General features: G+C 37.7%; 2 protein-coding genes across 2 annotated transcripts in view; both read left to right on the top strand.

Annotated features, from left to right (window-relative positions):
• The window catches only part of taok2b (TAO kinase 2b), a 363,536-nt gene that overhangs the window by 329,134 nt on the left and 18,320 nt on the right, over positions 1–16,082 (top strand). The window lies entirely within an intron of this gene.
• The window catches only part of tanc2b (tetratricopeptide repeat, ankyrin repeat and coiled-coil containing 2b), a 260,476-nt gene continuing 249,798 nt past the window's right edge, over positions 5,405–16,082 (top strand). Inside the window, 1 exon segment of the mRNA XM_056469097.1 lies at positions 5,405–5,621. The gene's annotated coding sequence lies outside the window, so the exon portion shown is untranslated.

Genomic DNA, 16,082 nt, shown 5'->3' with positions numbered 1-16,082 from the left:
AGAGTGGTCAAACCACCTCGTAACGTTCGTTTTAAAGATGAAATGCAGCCATACGTACTTCTGGCTACATAAGTCGCAATCTCCAGAATTTATAGGGATATGTTTTCAGAATGAGCCTATGTTGGGATTATAAATGTGGAAAAAAGCTGTGCAACTCAGACCCCCAGACTAACACTGAAATGGTTTGATCGGCGGGGAGAATTGCTTTTGATTGTGTCAATCGACAGACACTTTTGATCCAGCGGAGGACTGTGTGTTTTTATAGATTCATAAATATAAATGGATCGTGTGGCTTCCCCCCACTGACAGTCCTGAAAAGGTGATTTCTGACATCAAAGCAACTCATGCCGCTTTTCAGATGTCAAAGTCATTTCCACGTCTGCTGTACAGGCTCTCTGCATGCCTGAGAGGGAAGAAGTCAACATAAAGACAGTTCTGCAGAGCGCAGCATTATGTAATGAGAAGTGTGCGACGTGCCAGAACTACAGTAACCGTTTGATCCCTTTGAAGGATCCTGTCAGTTTTGTACAGTTCCATATACAATATTAAAACTGTGGCTGAGTGGTTAGCACTGTCGCCTCACAGCAAGAAGGTCGCTGGTTCGAGACCCGGCTGAGTCAATTTGCATTTATGTGTGGAGTTTGCATGTTCTCCCCGTGTTGGCGTGGGTTTCCTCCGGGTGTTCCGGTTTCCCCCACAGTCCAAACACATGCATTATAGGTGAATTGAATATGAGTGTGTATGGGTGTTTCCCAGTACTGGGTTGCATCTGGAAGGGCATCCGCTGTGTAAAACATATGCTGGAATAGTTGGCAGTTCGATCTGCTGTGACGATCTCTGAAATAGAGACTAATCTGAAGGAAAATGAATGAATGAATTTGTATTTTCATGTATTTTTAACTTTATTTATTTTTACATATATTGGCTTTCAGGCATGCTTTCTAATGCAAATTTTTAATTTGTCCATCTATATTTTCTATAGGATGCTTTACAATAATAAATTTATGCATATATGTTACATTAGTCAGCCAAAAATAGAACTAATCTAACAAAAGACTTAAGATCACAGTCCACAAATTAGTGCACCCAAATTAACATGTTGGGGAATTTCTTTTTTATACAATTTTAATAAACAGGAAAAGTCAACATAAAAATACAACATTAAGTTGAAATTCTGTAGTTTGTATATATATTTTTGGGGGCGACGTGGTGGCTCAGTGGTTAGCACTGTCACCTCACAGCAAGAAGGTTGCTGGTTCGAGCCCCGGCTTGGTCAGTTGGCATTTCTGTGTGGAGTTTACATGTTCTCCCCGTGTTGGCGTGGGGTTTCCTCCGGTATGTGTTTGGATGAGTGAGTATGGATGTTTCCCAGGACTGGGTTGCATCTTGAAAGACATCTGCTGTGTAAAATATGCTGGATAAGTTGGCGGTTCATTCCGCTGTGGCGACCCCTGATGAATAAAGGGACTAAGCTGAAGGAAATATCTATATTTTTTGTTTGAATTTAAATGTATTATCTTTCTTGTTCTAAAGACGTGACCACTCTTTTAATAGATATTTTAATGGACTATTTCAATGGTAATTAATAAACCAGTTTTGTTTAAATGCACCAAAATATATAGGCTACATTAACTCTCAAATTAATACAAATATTCATTTTCAAATTGGATGTCATTTAAGATTTGTAACAATTACACATCATATTTTTTAAATTAGCATTTGCTGTTCATAATTAGTCAGATAATATTAAAATACTTTAAAATCCTGGCCTCAAATTGTGTTAAACAGGACCTTTTATGCAAAAATCACTCTTATAAGGGGTTATTTGGCAACAGCATGTGAATATAACTAACATCTAATGGTAAAAATGTATTAATTTTATTTTTTATAATCACACTTGAAAAAAAAAAAATCACTTTGATTGGCATTCTCTCTGTCACAATCACCAGCGATCAAACCCTAATGACTGGAGAACATTCACTATCATCCGGTCTACAGTCCTGTCAACAAAGGAACTACAAATCCTTTCATGCACCACACACTCACATCTGTTCCGGTTCTTCTTTGATTACACATACACAGTTGGGAGCTTTTCAAAGACTGATTACATGGACTATGGCTGCGTCTGAAACAGCATACTTCCATACTATTCAGTATGCAAAATACAGTATGTGAGCCGAGTAGTATGTCTGAATTCATAGAATTCGAAAATCATTATGTGAGAAGTACCCAGATGACTTACTACTTCCAGCGAGATTCTGAAGTGTGCATTCCATGCACGCTGCGCTATCCCATGATGCCCCATGAGAAAATTCATGAATGGGAGTGAAGCGAACTGACGCAGTTAGGTCATGTGACTTGACAAAATGGCAGATGTAGTACGTCCGAATTCCATTCATACTGCTCACTTTCATACTGTATAGATCGATCTTTTCTAATGGCCGAGTAGTACATTTAAATTCAAATGCAGTACATACTGAGTAGTAGGCAGTTTCAGACGTGGCCTATATATACAGCACACAAACACACAGACTTTGCTGAGTGTTGTTGTCTTGTAACACTACGAAGCATTTTCTTGTCTCGTCTAGCCTAGCCGTGTTGTGAAATCTTTCCTTGTTTTCTCGTTTTGATTCCTTGCCGCCTGTATTGACCATTCTGTTTGTATCTGTTTACCCCTGTTTTGACCGTTGCCTGCCTGACTAATCCAACACAATCTCATGGCAATTCGTAACTTTTTGCTTTAGTCGCTGATTCGTATGAATTTGTACGATCTAATTCGTACAATTTAGTACGATTTGAACTCGTATGAATTCGTACAAATTAGCCACTAAACTGACAAAACGTAAAATACTTACGTTTTCTCGTGACATCAGGTCTGGACTAAACTTATAAACAAACTGCACGTGGATCCTCAACCACGTTGCCCAGCATCGTTGTGTTACACTCGCGAGTATGAGCACATATCCCCAGTTCTTTCCTCTTTGGGCTGGCTGCCTGTTAGGTCACGGATTGATTTTAAACCATTAATTTTTGTTTTTAAATCCTTAAATAATCTGGCACCACCTTACTTATCAGACCTCCTACATGTATATAATTCTGGTAGGGCACTAAGGTCTTCTGATCAGTTTATTCTTTCTGTAGCAAGGTCCCGGTGTAAGCGAAGTGGGGATCGGGCTTTTGCTGTTATCACACCAAAACTCTGGAACGGGTTTCCACCCCACATCAGACACGCTTCAACTCTATATGTTTTTAAAAAGCGTTTAAAACTCCATCTTTGTTCTTTAGTTCTAATGTTGAGGGGTCTGCCTTATGTTTTAATTGTTATGTATGTGATGTAGGTTTTTTTAAAATTTAGTATTGATTGTGTTCAGCACTTTGGGCAACGTTGTGCTGTAAAAAATGTGCTATATAAATTAACTAACTACACTCCCTTTGTTCATGTCATCAGAGGGGGAAAGCCCCGCCCACTAGTGACCAGCTTTCCCTCATTAGCATAGAGAGCCCTTAGTGAGAAGCAGCCATCTACCATTAAATAATGTCAGCAACTAAGAGGATTATAAATGTGAAGTTTTAAATTTTCAGTGTGTCACTGAGATAATCTTAGGCCTGATTTGAATCTGCTACTATGCTGACACATAGACATTTCTAGCACCGCCCAGTTTTGAAAAGAACACAATCTCATTTGAATTTAAAGTGACAGTCAACAAAATAGCACAGTTTGAATCAAAGCCTAAAACAGGCAGTTTCAAAGAGTTATAAGCAATTATCTATGAAGTATTTTGTGCTGAAACTCACTCTAGGGACATCAGAGACGTATTTTGAATCTTGTGAAAAGTACCATAATAGTCCCCCTTTAATAGGTTTGCATTGCATTCCAGTATACCAACCCATGCTGTTTTTTCTGCAGTCAGTAGCCTGTTTTGAACATTTATAGATGCATGGTCAGCCACAATTAGCTGATTACCTTATTTGCTCCCTACAGTGTGAGGATTTAATTTAGAATCCCTGGACAACAAGTGTGGAAATTAAACTAGTATTTAATGAGAGAGGTGTAATGATTTGGGCCACAAGGGGAACCGAAAGAACAGATGGGCCGGATGAATAATGCATTTCATAATGTTCGGCAAGTCAAGTGGATTTTCTGACAGCTGATGTGGTTTAACGGTCTTTCCTGCTGGACTCTGAGAGGATGAGAGTTTACAGAGGCGCTGAGCTCAGCACACACTCGGAGTCTGAACTCTCAATGACAGAAGCTGGAGAAATGTGTGATGCTAAAGCTGATGTTCAGTTGTTTGCCTGTTGAGTTGTTCACTAAAGTCCAAGTGAAATTAATATTTACAATGCTCATTTTGCCGCCACTCCAAACGCAGAAGCAAGTGTGCATACTTTGAAGATGACCAAAACAAACTAATTTTCAGTGCATTAGCAGGGGTGTCCAAACGCGGTGCTGGAGGGCCAGTGTTCTGTGTATTCAGCCTGATCTCACGAGAAAACGTAAGTATTTTATGTTTTTGACAGTTTAGTGGCTAATTCGTACGAATTTGTACGAGTTCAGTCGTATGAAATTGAACGATTTTAAAAAGGAGGTGTGGCACCTAACCCCACCCCTAAACCCAACCGTCATTGGCGAAAGAGCAAATCGTACTAAATTGTACGAATTAGATCGTACGAATTAGCCACTAAATCAAAATGTTACGAATTGCCGTGAGATTGTGTTGGTGTATTTTAGTTCCAACCTCAATTAAACACACCTGAACCATCTAAGCAAGCTCTTAGGTATACTAGAAACTTCCTGGGAGGTGTGTTGAAGTAAGTTGGAGCTAAACTATTATAATTTTTCGAGAAAAATAAATGCTGCCTTCACTGAAAAAATTGATAATTATATTTACCAATCTATTTTTAGTGGTTGCAAACTGTTTATATGGGCTGAATTTAAACATTACTAAATTTAATTTGTTTAAATTCAACCCATATAAATTATTTGCAACCACTTACCTTAAAAAATTTAATAAATGCAATGAATCTGTTTTTTGATGAGCATAAGAGACATTTTCCCATACACAAAACTTATTCATATTCAATTTATTTTTACTTGATTGATGCACCACTTTACATTGCTAACGTTTTTAACTCAATAATAAATACATGGTATAAATTGGCCAGACGGTGAATTTAGTTGAATAAACTGAGTTCATCAGTTACGGGAATCTCCGCGCCTCGAGGCCAGAAATGATCTTCTGATGCCCGCCGACCTCGCGCCGCCTCCCGCATGATAACGAGCGGTGTTCTCGCGTCCCTCCCATGAATATATGAATAAAACATGACATTACAGTCGGTCCAGGCAGAGGTTGAGCAGAGCTGCTGTCTGCGCGTCGCGTCACTGCAGCAGAGCGTCGCGTTCATGTGATTCTGCGCGCGCGCTCACAGATAAACACCGGCGATATTGATCTGTGGAGAAACGGAGAAACCGAAAAAAACCGGCCGATGCTCAGCGCGGGAGTCTGCGGGAGGACTGTGTTCAGTGTTTAGTGGATGCTGGAGGCTGTCATGACAGAAATCACGAGGAGGAAACATTTCACGCGAGCGGAGGAAGGAGGGACGCAAAGTATAAGATAAGCGAGGTACGTCTGTGTGTGTGTGGTATGTTTGTGTGTGTGTCAATAACCACACTGTTGCCAGAACGAGGCCAGAAGATAAGCGGTGAGGTTAATCTAGTTTAAAACCTCTCATCCACCTAATTTCACACTGGCTAATGTTACTGACATTAGATACGAATATATCAGTGACATATATCAGCTTTTACCATAATTACCATGGTAACCAGTTTCCGCAAGTTATACAGTTGTACAACAATAACTCAACATAGTGTTTATTCAGTATTTCTCCTCTAATGTTTTCCGAGACACTAATAAACTTTAAGTTGCCAATAGCTGTAGGCTAGGCTACCTCGATATTTTGGCGAAACGTAAATGTGGAAATTTAGCAAATTAATTGAAGTCAGAATTATTAGCCCCCCTGGTTAGTTTCCCCCAATTTCTGTTTAACGGAGAGCAGATTTTTTCAACACATTTCTAAACATAATAGTTTTAATAACACATTTCTAATAACTGATTTATTTTATCTTTGCCATGATGACAGTAAATAATATTTGACTAGATATTCTTCAAGAGACTTCTATACAGCCTAAAGTGACATTTAAAGGCTTAACTAGGTTAATTGCGTTAACTAGACAGGTTACAGTAATTAGGCAAGTTATTGTATAATGATGGTTTGTTCTGTAGACTGTCGAAAAAATAAATGGCTTAAATAATTTTGACCTTAAAATGTTTTTAAAAAATTAAAACTACTTTTATTCTAGCCAAAATAAAACAAATAAGACTTTATCCAGAAGAAAAAATATTAGTAGACATACTGTGAAAATTTCCTTGATCTGTTAAACATCATTTAGGAAATATTTGAAAAAGAAAAAAAAAATCAAAGATGGGGCTAATAATTCTGACTTCAGCTATAGATATTTTATTTATATTTATTTATATATATATATATATATATATATATATATATATATATATTACGATTGATGACCAACTAAACTTCTCTGAGCACATTTCTAGAACTGCTCGATCTTGCAGATTCGCACTCTATAACATCAGAAAGGTCCGACCCTTTCTATCTGAACATGCAGCTCAACTCATTGTTCAAGCTCTTGTTCTCTCCAAACTGGACTATTGTAACTCTCTACTAGCCGGGCTTCCAGCTAATTCTATCAAACCTCTTCAGCTGCTTCAGAACGCAGCAGCACGAGTGGTCTTTGATGAACCCAAAAGAGCACATGTCACTCCGCTACTCACCCGTTTGCACTGGCTGCCAGTTGCTGCTCGCATCAAATTCAAAGTTCTGATGTTTGCTTACAAAGCGACCTCTGGCTTTGCTACTTCTTATCTGCTCTCACTTCTGCAGATATATGTGCCCTCCAGAAACTTGCGTTCTGTGAATGAACGTCGCCTCGTGGTTCCATCCCTAAGAGGGAAGAAATCACTTTCCCGAACTCTCGCATTCAATCTGCCCAGTTGGTGGAATGAACTCCCTAACTACATCAGAACAGCAGAGTCACTTGCTGTCTTCAAGAAACGACTAAAAACGCAACTATTTAGTCTCCACTTTCCTTCCTAATCTGTAACTGCCTCTCTGGCTATACCACTAACTGTACTCTTTCTCAAAAAAAAAACTTACATTACTAATGCTTAGCTTCTTAGACTTTACACACCTGAAACTTGTCTATAGCACTTGTTCACTGCTGCTCTTATAGTTGTGTAAATTGCTTCCTTGTCCTCATTTGTAAGTCGCTTTATATAAAAGCGTCTGCTAAATGACTAAATGTAAATGTAAAATATATATATATATATATATATATATTTACTTGGGTTTTACTATACTGTTTAAAGGGATAGTTCATAAAAGAAAAAAAATAACATTTACTCATTATTTACTCTCTTAAGTGGTTCCAAACATTTATGAGTTTCTTTTTCTTCTGTTTCACACAAGATATTTTAAAGAAAACCTGTAACCATTGACTTGCATGAAAAATGAGATTGATGTCAGTGGTTACAGGTTTCCAGCTTTCTTCTAAATATCTTATTTTGTGTTCAACAGAAGAAAAAAAAAACTCAGGTGTGAAACAAATGGTGAGTAAATGATGACACAATTTTTAAATTTTTGGGTGAATTATGTCTCTTTTTAAATGACTGCTTTAAACTACCTGAAATGATAGCCCATGAAAGGTTTTAGTATATTGTTTAACCTAAGAACATTTGTTATCTCTTTTTGGAAGAGAAATATTAGATCAAAACGTTATTTATAAGTAAAGCTTCCTTCACTTTACTAGTAATGGTGATATGAAACTGGAGCTCAAGTGTTAATAAAAAAGAAACGTTGAATAAATAATCTTTTCAATGGTATATGATTTCTTTGGGGCAACATTTGGGACAAATAAAACTATTTGAAAATTTGTCATCTGAAGGTTAAAAAATATTGAGAAAATCGCCTTTAACATTGTCCAAATGAAGTGTTTAATGCATATTACTAATTAAAAATTGACTTTTGATATATTTACAGTAGGAAATATATAAATATATTCATGGAACATACTCTTTACTTAATTTTCTCATAAATTTTGGTTTTAAATAAAGTAATTATAACTGTCTTTAGCACATAAAGTGAGGTTTATTAATAAACTAATTTCGAGAGGATCACGTGCTTATGATTTATCACAGCCGGTCTCGTATTAAGCTAATCAGTATCATCCAATCATATGAGCCGTAAGCTACTATAAATAACCACAGTCTTCAGTCCACTGTATCTTCGTTTGGAAGAAACCCCCCTTCCTCCCCATTCTCCTCCTTCATTATAGATCGGGCTGCACGGAGGCCCAGTGGTTAGCACTGTTAGCCCTACAGCAAGAACACTGCCAACCCTGGTCCTGCCAGGTCGGTAGGTGTTTCTGTGAGGAGTTCGTATATTCTCCCCGTGTCCGCGTGGGTTTTCCACGGGTTCTCCGGTTTCCTCCCACCAACCAAATATATGCATCATGCATAACAATGAAGCATTTGTCTAGCCCCCTTTCTTTTTCCTCACGTGTTCCCTTAGCTACTGCAGACGGGGAGTTCTGAGATCCACCGAGCTCAGGCTCCCCTCTCGCTCTGCAAACGGGAGGAAGCCCCGGGCTCGAGGATCCCTTGAGCTCGGGGCTCTCTCCTGGGACAGCATGCCAAACAAGCTATTGATGAATCATCAGCTAAGTGTGAACTCTTGAAATGTATTTTTGACTATAGTTGGCAAAAATATAGCCATATTTCACAAATGCTGTTAAAATCACATGTAGTTGTGTTGTAGTAAAAGTGCTGTATAATAAGTACAGCTATTTAAGAAAACAAATCAAGTCTTTGACTGTGTACTGTAGTTAATGTTTTCCTATTATGCAACATATTTTTCATGAGAGAGAAAAGACATCAAATTTAGAAAACTCTATAAAGTAATGACCGTTTTTCCACGCACGTTTCATTTGTTTGATCTTGTCATTAATAATTATATATATCTTTTCCACATGCCCCACATTTTCTTGTTCTTTAATAATTCATCCCTGTCGGTTGTATGTCATGAAAGATCTGCCAGTGCTTTGTTTGATCCCGACTGTACTGGAATCTGAATGTTGCTAAATGAGCCGATCCTGATGTTTTCCCACTTAAACAGAAAGGTTTTCGGTATGTTGACATGACAATAATATACTTAAAATCTCTTGCATTTTAGAAAAGTTTAATTTACAGATTTACAACATTGTCAAAATGATCCTTCACTCACTCACTATCCTTCGGCTTAGTCCTTATGAAACTTTCATGAACATTTTAATAGTTTAAAGTGCTGTATTGTCTGGGTTGGTGTTGTATATTATGCTGCAAAAACCTTGTAATATATTGCTAGTACATTTTCTGTTATTTTACAGACTTATTTCTCTATATATTACTTCTTGTACATTGTTTTAAACTACTAAAATGTCAATAAAGTTGAATTTTTAACATTAAAAGTCGACAGCATAGGCGGAGGGTGAACAAACTCTAGGGTAAGGCTAATATATGCGCTGCCCTTTAATGCATTTAACAAGACTTGCGACTGACCAAGAAGAGGTTTCAACAAAAGCACCGCCTATCAACAAACGTCTATTATATTCAACACGCGCATTAAATTATTTTATTATCTAACCCACTGATCTACACTACACAAAAGTTTGGGGTCATTTTACTTATTTTTTATTATTGTTACTTTTATTTAAAAATCGAATTAAAATGATTCTGTTCATCAAGGCGGCATTTATTTAATATTAAAAATTAGTTAAATACTTATTTATTAAATATTTATTTATTACTTACTGTATGCAGTTTCAAATTAAATTATTACTACTTGTTGCTTTTATTGCTATTACCAGTAATAACTTTATTACTCTTAATAAGAGCGATTTCTGAAGGATCGTGTGACTCTGAAGACAGAAGTAATAAAGCTGAAAATTCATCATCGCGGACGCAGCCCTCACTATTCTTCCACCATAGGCATCTGGATGCGCCGGCCCCGAGAATATGAAATCATTCTCTTTTTCACGAGTCCAATCGAAAACCGAACTTGTAATTTAGCAATAAATATTTAAAATTGTCTTTTAAAGACCTTTAAAATATAAAACTCCAAACGATTGCCTAAAAAGATTACTATAGGCTAGACCAGGGGTGTCCACACTCGGTCCTGGAGGGCCGGTGTTCTGGAGAGTTTAGCTCCAACCCTAATCAAACACACCTGAACCAACTAATCAAGCTCTTACTAGATATACTAGAAACTTCCAGGCTGGCATGTTGAGGCAAGCTGGAGCTAAAGTCAGCAGGACACCGGCCTTCCAGGACCGACTTTGGACACCCCTGGGCTAGACTATAGGCTAGACTAGACTATTACTATAGGCTAGACTACGTTACAATGAAACTAGCAATTTAATGCTGAAAACAAATAAAACCAGAATAATATATAACACCTCTCTCGTAATACTCATTTGTCGTTTTATTACTTATGTCCTTGACCAGCAAAACAAAATAGTCCGCTGGCCAGCACTTTTGGTTTGGTTTTCAGAGCTGCTGCGAACTCCAGTAATAAACAGCGCTCATCAGTGCATTGTGCGGGGTTGGACAGTTCCATTTTTGTGCGGAGGGGGACTTTGTTTGACAAATTTGAATTTGATTGACAAACTTACAATAGCTAAAGTGTTGTGTTAATCATCAACATTAAATTACATTCGTATTACGCCTTACACCTGTTCCATGTCTTCAATGCATTTTTTTTGGCTGCTATCTCCGTGGTCTCTGGCCAGGGGGAGGCTAAGCCTTCCCCAGCCTTACACACACTCCGCCTATGGTCGACAGAGCCGTGATCAAGCTCCCATAATGCAATTCACAACTGGAAATAAACAGAAAACACTTGTGAATCACAAAATACGGAAACGGATAATACAGATTATTTTACAGTGTAGTTTTGCAAAACACTTTAAAACCTGTTTGCATTTTAAGATGACCAAAACACAGAATGGCCCAAAAATCGGTGCCTGTATAGTACAGTTAATAGATTTCTGTAATTAAAGATAATGTTGTTTTGTCAAGCTTGCTTCAGTTTCCATTAGTGTGTCTGGAAATCGCACCATCAGTCGAACAGGAACTGAATAGGAGCTGCTGAGCTCAGATAAAGTGCACATTAAAGGACAAAACCTTCTCCCGCTTTATTTCCAAACCATGTTAGATGGTACAAATGACGTGCAATCTTCAGGTTTATGGGAAGCAGTGTAAACATTGTGGGATGTTTTGATATTTTGGGGTTTATTAAAAAGGCCTAGTTATAATCAAGAGTTTGCAAGATTTATTTTTAAGCGATGCATTGGACCATTCGTTCAGCTTAGTCCCTTATATGTTTGGGGTCGGGGAGAACATGCAAACTCCACACTGAAATTCCAACTCGTGGGCGACAGTGATAACCATTGAGCCACTGTGCTGCCCTGCATAGGACCAGTTTTAGTCTATCATTGTACAAGTGATAGTTCACCCAAAAATGAAATTTCTGTCATATTGACTTGTTTCAAACCTTTATGAGTTTATTTCTTCTGTTGAACACAAAAGAATATATTCTTAACAAAGTTGGAAACCTGTAACCATTGACTTCCATAGTAAAAAACAAAAAACTAATTTAAGTCAATGGTTACAGGTTTCCAACATTCTTCAAAACATCTTCTTTTGTTTTCGACTGAAGAAATCAGTTTGGAACAAGTAAAGGGTGAGTAAATGATGACCGAAGATATTTTGAAGAATGTTGGAAACCTTTAACCACTGACTTCCATAGTAAAAAAAAACAAATGTAAATCAATGGTTACAGGTTTCCAACATTTTTCAAAATATCTTCCTTAGTGTTCAACAGAAGAAAAGAAAGTCAAATCAGTTTAGAACAAGAATGAGTAAATTATGGCCGAAGATATTTTGAAGAATATTGGAAACTTGTAACCATTGACTTCCATAGTAAAAACAAATGTAAGTCAATGGTTACAGGTTTCCAACATTATTCAAAATATCTTCTTTTGTTTTCGACAGAAGAAATCAGTTTGGAACAAGTAAAGGGTGAGTAAATGATGACCGAAGATATTTTGAAGAATATAGGAAACCTGTAACCACTGACATCCATAGTAAAAAACAAAACAAATGTAAGTCAATGGTTACAGGTTTCCAACATTTTTCAAAATATCTTCCTTAGTGTTTAACAGAAGAAAAGAAAGTCAAATCAGTTTGGAACAAGCAAAGGGTGAGTAAATGATGACAGAAGATATCTTGAAAAATATTGGAAACCTGTAACCATTGACTTCCATAGTAAAAAAACCCAAATGTAAGCCAATGGTTACAGGTTTCTAACATTCTTCAAAATATCCTCCTTTGTGTTTGACAGAATAAAATAAAGTAAAATCAGTTTGGAACAAGAGTGAGTAAATGATGACCAATGATATTTTGAAGAATGTTGGAAACTTGTAATTATGACTTCTATAGTTAAAAAAACAAACAAAACAAATGTAAGTCAATGGTTACAGGTTTCCAACATTCTTCAAAATATCTTCCTTTGTGATCAACAGAGGAAAAGAAAGTCAAACCAGTTTAGAACAAGCAAAGAATGAGTAAATGATGTACGAAGATATCTTGAAAAGGTTGGAAATTAGTTAATTCTACTATGGAAGTCAATGGTTACGACAGGTATTCAGACATTTTTCAAAATAGCTTCTTTTTGTTTTTCAAGGGAATAAAGAAACTCATAAAGCTTTGCAAACACTTGAAGGAGAGTAAATAGTGAGTGCATTTTCATTTTTTGGTGAACTATCCCTTTAACTAAATTCAGATGGTTCATTTACTCAAAATCTTTTTGTATCTCAAATTATTTATTAAGATGTTACAGTGTTAATAGAAGTAAATAAGCTTAATGTGAGTGTTAAAAGTGCAGTTGTAGTGGGTGTTGCATGTTCATTTGTACATTTTCACCATCAGAATTGTCTTCAGATCACTTTAAAGCCTTACATACGCAATAATATTTAGATTTTATTTATTTTTTGAAGCTTCTAAGCTGCTTAGATTTATTCAGAGCATAAATATATGTCCAAACCAGTTAGCTAAAACTCTGATGACATCTTTACCAGCACAGACTATTTAAATCCATTTAAATATCAGATGCCACTCAAAATCTCCTGATATTATGTGTTAATGATGAGATTTAACCTCTTAAGGCTCAAATTGTTTTTTCCATGCATTTTTTTTTATTTCTCTTTGCTATTTGGGCTTATTGGAACCTAATTAGAAAAAAAAAAATCAAAACAAAGTGTATCATATTCCCTGTCCCTAAATAGAAATAAAGGAGTGAATCGCAGTCCTAGTGACCACCAGAACCCGTCTTTACTCTCTTTACTGTGCTTTATGTAGCCTGTTCTGCTCCCTGTGGATTCCAGCTCATTCACCGTTATGAGAACAGAAAAACAGCCCTAATGTGCCGGAAGTAGAGGTGGGCTTCTGTCCCGTGGGCTTCTGCTGAGTCATTTTCTGAGGAAAATGGATCTCAGTAAACAGCCAATCAGAAAGCCTTGAACAACAGTATTGTAGGCCGTGGATGGACATGGCTGTAGGATGTGAGAAACCTGATTTTCACAGCAGGCATGAGAGTGTTCAAAGGCCAGGGGTAATGTTCAATTTGCGAGAAACAGAGAGAAAATATACTGTTTACTCTGTCTCATAAGGTTTTTTTGATTTACCTTTAGGCTGTGATGTATTGATTGAACAGTCATTCATAATTATTGTCCTCTAGCAATTTCATTCATTCATTTAGCATTTACATTTAGCAGACACAAGTGCACAGAGAATTACAAGAGAGGGACAGAGAGAGAGAGAGTTTCTACAGGTGGTTTGTCAAGTCCACTCATCTGTGTGAAGTACACTTCATAAATTCATTCATTCATTAATTTCCCTTTGGCTTAGTCCCTTATTTATCAGGGCTCGCCACAGCAGAATGAACTGCCAACTATTCCGGCATATGTTTTACATAGCGGATGCCCTTCCAGCCGCAACCCATTATATTCACACACACACTCATACACTACAGCCAATTTAGTTCATCCAATTCATCTATAGCGCATGTGTTTGGACTCCACACAGAAAAGCCAAATGGTTTAGCCGGGACTCGAATCAGCCATCTTCTTGATGTGAGGCGACAGTACTAACCACTGAGTCACCATGAAGTGCCATCCACTTCATAAATGCATAATGCTTGGATATTGAGTGACTGGATGAAAGTGTCTGGTGCAAAAAACTGGTTAAAGTGTCAGAGAGATGAAGGAGTTCAGTTTTTCCACTTACAAAGTCCGCTTTGTAAAAAGCAAATGCGCTATGGCGCGACGCAACTGACTCTTAAAGAGAATGGCAGATGAGACTCTGATTGGTTTATTCTCAAAACACACCTATAACTCTTTAAGAGAATAAGCTCAACCCTGTTAGACCATGCGCCACAGTGTAAAATAGCAACAGTGGATTCTGACACACCCTTAATGTGTTTGCGCCCTGCGCTCTGGACTTTGAGCATGGATCGTCAAAATAGAGCCCTCAGAGTTAATAAAGGCTGTTTCTCAATTTGCGGTTTCTCTTCAGCGGACTGTTTCTTTTCAGCGGTCTTGCGTCCTCTTATTCTCGTGTAACGTCATCATCAGCTGCCAAAGTTCAGTTCCAATACTCAAGACCGCAAGAACAGAGGATGCGTGAAACTTCCCAGATGTGTTCTTGATATCGAGGATGCACCGATGCAGACTTGAGCACCAATCTCGCTCTAGAAGTTCCAGAAGTCATTGCGACTGGAGGTGGGAAGCGCAGCATTTTATTTAGATATTGAGTGTCTGGTGCAAAAAACTAGTGAAAGTGTCAGGGGGGTGGAGTGTGTTTTCTAGGTGGTTTGTCAATCCCTCTGACCTGTGTGAGGCACACTCAGAGTTTTGGGTTGTTGAGTGGTGAGGTCGGGGAGAGAAGAGGGGGTCCTGGTTTTGTTCACTGGGTGATCTCAGAAGAGATGCGTTTTTAGTTGTTGTTTGAATGATACAGTTTCAGCATAACATCGTAATATCACATGTCTTAGTAAGGAGATGTTTAATGTGTTATAAATTAAACTTCTCAGCTTTATTATGTAGATAAACATACTTTACTGTGGGATGAAATGCAAGAGTTTCAAAATAAACATGCCTCAGAGCCTGTTAGATACAGTTAAAGGTGCTGTGTGTAAAATTTGGACTCTTCTAAAGCATAAAAATGCCTTAATATGTTTGCAGATATTTCAGAAACATGTAACGTGAACATTCTTGTTGATCTGAAAAACAATGCTGAAGTCAGATATTCTGCTTTGAAAATGTGTTTTCTGTGCCGGAACGGCTGTCTTTGTTTAAAGAGCACCTATGGTAAAAAATCTACTTTTCAAGCTGTTTGGACAGACATATGTGCATGTATGGTGTATAGACCGTCATATTGGGGTGATATAAGCACACCCAGTGCTTTTTTTTCAATTTAACGACATAAAAAACGGTGGACCAATTGGAGCGGTTTTCAAACCGACCGCTACTTGACGTAGGAGAGCGGTCCCCCCACCCACCAATATTGATTGACAGGCGCGTCATCATATCCTCAGTTTGTTGATTCACGTCCGCCATTTTCAGCGTGAGTCGAAGCGATATCACTAAAGGAACACCCTAGCTCTATTTTTAGATGCAAGGCTCATTGGGCTTAACACAAGAGCAATATTCTCCACATTATCGCTCTAATCGGAATTATTGGTTGTATCTTTAGGTAGGTTTGCAAACATGTGTACTTCTCATTGAGTCTACCTTATACTTCAGCCGTTTGCATTTCTCACGATCACAGAAGCTCCCTGTGATCTTAACTAGCATGCGTTTTAGAGTTCTAAACATCGGTTTCTATCAGGGTACACTCAAGTCGACGGCTGGGCGC

The sequence above is a fragment of the Danio aesculapii genome, chromosome 12 (assembly GCF_903798145.1).
Source record: "Danio aesculapii chromosome 12, fDanAes4.1, whole genome shotgun sequence".
Lineage (NCBI taxonomy): Eukaryota > Metazoa > Chordata > Actinopteri > Cypriniformes > Danionidae > Danio > Danio aesculapii.
This window is presented reverse-complemented; position numbering and strand designations above follow the sequence as displayed.